Genomic DNA, 7,628 nt, shown 5'->3' on the forward strand with positions numbered 1-7,628 from the left:
CTCAAACGGTGAAAACCCCGTAGCTGCCGAGGTGAGAGAGTTATAAGCATACTCAATCCAAGCAAGATGACCACTCCAGGAAGCGGGGTCAGAGGAGGCCACACAGCGCAAGGCGGACTCCAGCTGCTGATTGGCCCTTTCAGTCTGTCCATTAGACTGTGGGTGATAGCCTGAGGAAAGGCTCACCCCCACTCCCAACGCGGTACAAAAAGCCTTCCACACCCGAGAAACAAACTGAGGCCCCCGGTCCGACACAATGTCCAAAGGAAGTCCATGTAACCGAAAAACATGATCCACGAGCACGCGAGCAGTTTCCAGGGCAGAAGGAAGTTTAGACAGAGGGACAAAATGCGCCGCCTTGGAGAACCTGTCCACAATGGTGAGGATCACCGAGTGACCAGCGGAACGCGGCAACCCGGTAACAAAGTCAACTGCAATATGCGACCAAGGTCGACCAGGGACAGGCAGGGGATGCAGCAACCCGGGAGGGGCCAGGTGACGGCTCTTATTGCGCGCACAAGTGTCACAGGCCAGCACATACTCGCGGGCATCCCTCGCCAAAGCGGGCCACCAAAAGGAGCGCTGTAGCAGGGAAACCGTACGACGCACGCCAGGATGACAAGCAAAACGAGACGCGTGCGCCCAGTGCAAGACACACGCGCGCACGGCCGCCGGAACAAACAGTTTACCCTGCGGGCCCGAACCCGGGTCCGGATCCTGCCGCTGTGCCTGGCGCACCAAGCTCTCGATCTCCCATGTCACGGCCCCCACCACGCAAGACGAGGGGATGATCGGAACCACCCCCGTAGACTCAGACGCGGGGGAAAACTGACGGGACAAAGCGTCCGGCTTAACATTGCGAGAACCCGGGCGAAACGAGATCGTAAAATGGAACCGGCTAAAAAACAGCTGCCACCTGGCCTGCCTGGAGTTAAGCCGCTTCGCACTCCGAATATAAGAGAGGTTCCTATGGTCCGTCCAAACCACAAACGGCTGTTCCGCCCCCTCCAACCAGTGACGCCACTCCTCCAAAGCCAGCTTAACCGCCAGCAGCTCACGATTACCCACGTCATAGTTCCGCTCAGCCGGAGAAAACCGCCGCGAAAAAAATGCGCACGGATGGAGACGGCCATCATCGGGCGAGCGCTGCGACAACACCGCCCCCGCACCCACATCAGAAGCATCCACCTCCACCACAAACTGTCTGGCACCATCCGGGTGGGCGAGAATGGGCGCGGAACAAAACAACTCCTTCAACCGAGCAAACGCCTGCTCGGCCTCAGGAGACCAACAGAAAACTCGAGCCGAGGACGTAAGCCGGGTGAGCGGAAGGGTGATCTGACTGAAGTTCTTAATAAATCGGCGATAAAAATTAGCAAACCCCAAAAACCTCTGCAGGTGTTTGCGCGAGGAAGGAGTCGGCCAATCAGCAATCGCCCTGATTTTGCCAGGATCCGGCCCCACCCGCCCCTTAGCAAAGACATAGCCCAGGAACGACACAGAATGAGCATGAAACTCACACTTCTCCGCTTTCACAAAAAGTTTGTTTTCCAGGAGGCGCTGCAAAACGCTGCGCACCTGCTGAACATGGTCCTCAAACGACCGCGAAAAAACAAGGATGTCATCCAAATAAACGAACACACACCGATTCAAAAAGTCCCGAAGCACATCATTAATCAACGCCTGAAACACTGCCGGCGCATTCGTCAGACCAAAAGGCATTACCAAGTATTCGTAATGTCCACGGTGAGTGTTAAAGGCCGTCTTCCACTCATCTCCCTGGCGCATGCGCACCAGATGGTACGCATTGCGAAGGTCCAGCTTCGTAAAAATGACCGCGTCCTGTAAAGGTTCAAAAGCAGAAGAGATCAGGGGAAGAGGATATTTGTTTTTCACAGTAATGTCATTAAGACCCCGAAAATCAATGCAGGGTCGGAGAGATCCATCTTTCTTATCCACAAAGAAAAAACCCGCCGCCAACGGCGAAGACGATGGACGAATCAGGCCCGCCTCCAGTGACTCCGTAATATACCTCTCCATGGCTGCCTTCTCTGGACCAGAGAGGTTATACAGCCGGCTGGTGGGCAAAGGAGCTCCAGGTAACAGTTCAATGCCACAATCATAAGGGCGATGGGGGGGAAGCGAGAGCGCACAGCGTTTACTGAAAACCGCCCCCAGATCATGATATTGTTCAGGTACAGACGAAAGATCCACCTCCTCGGGCGCCAGCTTAGACGAGCAGACAGGCGAAGGCGGAAGAGCAGACTGTAAACAGTGAGACAAGCAGTGGCTACTCCAACTCTCAATGCGACGGGAGGACCAATTGATATGAGGATTATGACGCTCGAACCACGGATAACCTAAAACAATGGGAGACTCCGGGGAGGAAAAAACAAAAAAACGAAGAACCTCACGATGATTACCAGAAAGAATCAACGAAACCGGTTCACGAGTGGCGAGCTCATCCTTCATGCGATCGTCCAATCCAATGACGAAAGCCCCGCGCAACGCGTCCTCACCCCACCCCGTCTCCGCGGCTTTAACCCGGAAATCAATAGAAAACTCCGCCACCGACCGGCCCCCTTGGCGGAGCCCGTGCAGTTGCCGCGCGGCCTCATCCGAGCGCAGGGGGTGGTGAAAAACCGCCTTAAAATCCCGAACAAACTGCTCATACGTGACAGTCTCCACGGGATGCAGAGCGAGATAAGACTCGGCCCAGTCCAAAGCACGATCACGAAGGGCACCGATAACATGAGAAATCTTAACAGCATCAGTGGAAAACGCTTGGAAACGCTGAAAAAGCAGAGAAACCTGAATCAAAAAACCCCCGCAACGGCCCAACTCTCCCGTAAAAGGCACCAGAGCCGGGGGAGCGGGGTCACGAACAGAGCCCACACTCAGTGAGGCAGACGGTACGGGCGGGGGAGCAGGAACAGCGGGAGCAGTAGGAGGAACTAGCCGAGCCAAAGTCTCTTGAATGGCCGACAGGGTCTCATTAACTCGGCCTGCCCATTGCTCGGACGCCGCCAACTGCCGAGACAAGCTAGACAAAGACTCCTCGTGTTTCCAGTGATCTGAGACCGAGACACTAACCCAGGATCATGATATGATGTTGTGAGAGTTTCACTAAGAATTAGCTCTGATTACAAGATTTCAATCTATCGTAACTCTAATTTGTATTTACTTCAGTTTGTTCATCTTGGAGCTGTGTGCAGCTGAGGACAGTCTTATTATTACCAGGTGAGGATATGTAACAGCCACAGTCTGTAGAGATGATGTCACCATGGAGTGGTGATGTCACTGGAGCTGCCAATATGTGCTCCAGCCAAAGCTACACCAGAGGGTTGTGCTGTGTAACAGGTTGGTGCAGGTGGTGTTATCTACATTTGAACATTAGGCAACAGTCTCATGAAGACACTTTATATTGTTCACTAAAGACCAACAATAACAGAGACAAAGGGAGAGCAGCAGAACTAGTGCTAACAATTAGCACTGCTAGCCTGCCCACCAACACCAGCTAATGTTCTAAAAACGATGATCAATGATTTTGCTGTAACGGCTCCAGCTGTCTGTGTCAGGGACACGTTGGAGATGAAGTGAGTGATCCAGTGACAAAGGTTTGGAAAGCTGCAGTCAGCTGAGACTAAAGGAGTCACCTGACCGAGAGACCAAATGTTTCACTGAGAACGTCCAGATGAACAGAATCAACCTTTGGGATAATCTGTTCCACACATCCATGTTTCACTTACTGCATTATATTTCCTCATTGCTGTGCACACAGGCCTGTGGCTTATAACCAACTCCAAGTTCAGACTCAGAGGCTGCTGAAGCTGTTTTCTGGAACAGAGACGTGTTGGATATAAAACCAACTCTTCTTTATGTGTCAGCACTGAGGAAAGGAGCAGCTTCGTTTCTAAGTGTATGAAGGACTGTAGCAGTGTGTGTGTGAGCTTTATTTCACAGACAGAACCATGTCAAAAACACAACTTCAGGTAAAAACAATACAAAATCAAAGAGTCTGATCAGAAGGATTAAACAGAGGAGTGTGGGACTGTTTTTAACAGACAGCAGGTTAAGCCAGGCTGGAGGAGTAAACTGAGCCTCGGTGTGAGCAGCAGTGTGTTTGACAGGAAGCTGAGATAAACAGTCTGGAGCCCATTTAGTGCTTCATATGAAAGTGTGAGGATTTGAAAGCAAATCTAAAATCAAGCAGGAGTCAGTGTGAGAATGATTTGTGCTTTTCCTCAGTCAGATGCTGGGAGTTTCAGTTCATCCATGTTCAGCGTGCTGTGCTTTGTGTAACAGGAGAATATGACAGTATAAATCAAGTCTTCATGTCACTGAAAGCCTCCACAGTCTGCTATGGAGGTGCATCAGTTTGGATTTACAAGAAGAACATTTCTTAAACCTGCCACAAGATGGCGCTCCAACAGAAGGGATGTCCACAGTGTAACACAGACACACACATACTGTGTGAATGTGTGAGTGAATGGGCTTTCAACACAAGGCTTCTGCTGCTACCTTTAATGACATAATTAGCTAACAAGAACAAACTGTTAATTACCACCAAAGAACGGCTCCAGATTTTAGCTGCTGACCATTTTGTGAAACGTTGATTACATCAGCTTATTGTTGATTTTTCAACCTTAATATCAGCTGCTTTAAAGGAGCCTCGTTCTCTCGCAGTAACACTTTTCTTCACTAGATGCAGTGCAGGCACAGTCTGTGTTTCTAAACTACACACTAATGTTCATTGTTGTGCAGCTAAATCCTCCCTCTGGATGGGAAGAATCCCTGTCAGGCTTCAAACACCTGGCTTGGTGTTCTGGAGCTAATGTGTCACCTGTGAGGACTCTGAGATGAACACACAGCAGACACTTCAGTTCTCCGTCTGTGTGTCCTCAGTTTCCCAGCATGCCTTGGCTGTGGTGGTGGAGGTGAATGAGGGGGAACATGCTGCTCTGTCAGCACTCAGGTTTCATACCTGGTGATCTCAGAGGACAAAGCGGCGTTACAGCAGCGCACGTTGATGAGACCTGATGCTCTGAACAGTTCAGACTTCAGCCTCACTCTGAGAAAACAAACGACTGACTGTCAGCAGCAACTACACCTGCTCCATCAGTGACGGAGAGAAGAACTGAGACTGAGAGACATACAGCTGCAGGTCAAAGGTCAGAAACGCCTGCTCTTTGTACGGGTCAGGAGTTAGTACTGCAGAGGTCAGAGGTCAGCTTGCTGACAAACCATTTGAAACAGTTTGGAGCTAAAAGCACAACAGCAGAGGAAAGAAGAGACACTGCAGAGATGATGCAAAATATTGTGTTTTGTTCTCAGCTGTCAAAAAGTGTAACACACGTGTTCCAGCACAGCCTTTGTGTACTTTCACTTCTCCATACTGTCCATTGGAAATCCTGTTTGTTACTTTTTGATTTCAGTCCATGTGTCCAAAGCAAACTTCTGTCCCACACTTTCTCTGCTGACTCTTCACCGATGCTCAGATGATCTCAGATGATTTCACCAGAACTCATCAAAATTCGGGCTCCACAGAAACCCAGACGTCACTAAACAAGCGTAACAAGCAAAGTGAAAACTGGTCGTTCAGCTTTATTGACCAAAGATAAGCTCACATGTCACCTCATGACACAGACACTTATTTCCACAGCATGCACGAGGACTGACAATAAGTGTCTATAAAGCCACTTCTATCTGCCACACCTGTGCTTCTGTCATGGTTGCTCTCCTCTCACTCTGTCATTTATCCACAGTCTGCCTCCCTCTGCTCCGTCAGCTGACGTCCTCTCTACACCACCTGCTGTGTTTTATCCTGCAAAAACACATTTAAGAAGCGTTGCACCGAGTAACGGGAGGAACTGCTATAAAATCCATTTAAAGGAGGTGGTGCTGAGTGCTGTGACTGGGGTCCCACCACTGACATCACGGGTGGAGGACATGTTGGAAAACTGCTACAAAGTGCTGTGCAGCCAGCAGAGCTTACAGTCTGTCCTGTGTGTCATACAGGCTCTCACACTTAGTGTTTCTGTGACACATTGAAGAGAAGTTTGTGTTGTTCACAGTTGTGCTTGTACTGAGTGACAGCTGACATGACCTAACAGGAATAATGTGTCTGTGCTGAATGAGAAGTAACACACAATGAAGTCTTGATGCATCTCAATCATCCAGGAAAGTGAGTCTGTTGCTTCTGTTCATCTGGACGCAGCGTTTTGTGGGAGAAACGTGTCGTCATCATCAGGTGACGTCTTCAGTCTCAGCTGCAGGTTTCAGTCTTACAAACAGGACATTTGCATAAAGACTGAAAGCAGCTGCAGGAACGATGGGCTGGGAGCTCCGTTCCTTCATCTTAATTATGCAGATTCTCAGGACCATTGATCAACAACCACTGATCCATGTCCATGAGTCCCATTCACAGAGATGTGGGAATGGCTGCAGTCACAGCATGTAAGATGGAAATAAATGAGAAGTATTTAGCTGAAGTGGATTTGATTTATGTTACTTCTTTTTTAACTTGTAGTTCTACATTGGAAGATTATTGTGATATTGGAATATAAAAATACATTTATATTCTATTATTTTCTCAAAATAAGCGTCACACTCGTGGAAGCCGGTGTAGCCGCCGAAACGCCTGCATTTATGGAGACTTTCAGCCCCAGGTAGGCCAGTTATGGATCTTCGGATCCACATTATGTCAGCAGCTGTTCTCCACCGTGAACTGTGTTCAAACAAACACGCTCACGCCTCACAGACGACAGCTTACAGTCTGTAGAGATAAAGTGACTCGTACAGCCCCGACCTGCAGACGCTGTGCGCAGAGGTTCAGGAGCAGAAGTCCCGTTGTAATGTGAATGGTTGGTTGTGTCTAAAGCCCTGAGATAGACTGGTGACTGCACACATCCTTTCAAGGAAGCATTTCATTCATCCCTAACAAATGGAACAAAACACTGTGCAGCGTGTTCAGGTTTGAACGTGGCCCTGGCCTCTCTCTGCATCCACCTGGCACATGCAACACACATCCACTCCCTGCTGAACTGCTTGTATTTGATGTGTTGAAGTTTTGGTAAAGTTTGAATAAATTCCACTTTATTTATAGGAACATTTCATCTGTGGACTCCTGCTTCCCCTCTCCTTGAGCCAGTTTGTGACGGGAACATGACATAAGAAAACTAATTTATCCCTTTTTGATTCTGTGTATCTGGCGCTCATCCAGTGAGTTCACACTTGGCAGAAACAGACTGAATTTGTCTGGAGAACTTTGGCTTCAGCCAAGTTAGATAAACACACTGTGTCTCTGTCAAAACAGCAGTGTAGTTGTGGCACCCCTGTGAGGGAATGACCACATGAATATTATTTTGTGTAAAACACTCATGTAACGGGACATTTTTCATTGCTATATGTATTTATTTTCAGTTTCTTTAAGAGGATAGAAAATCCATGTAACAGGGATTCATTTTATGTTAGAAAGCAGTGAGGGCGGAACTTTGGTGCTTGCTCCGGGGTTTCGGGGTGCAGTAAGTGGAGCCCACCTTCCGCTGCTTCCTCAGACACGTTCTGGAGGAAAGCAGAGACGCATCGTGTCTTCCTTACTCTGCTCTTCACCTGCTTTTACAGGTCGG

This window comes from Maylandia zebra, linkage group LG3 (assembly GCF_041146795.1).
Source record: "Maylandia zebra isolate NMK-2024a linkage group LG3, Mzebra_GT3a, whole genome shotgun sequence".
Lineage (NCBI taxonomy): Eukaryota > Metazoa > Chordata > Actinopteri > Cichliformes > Cichlidae > Maylandia > Maylandia zebra.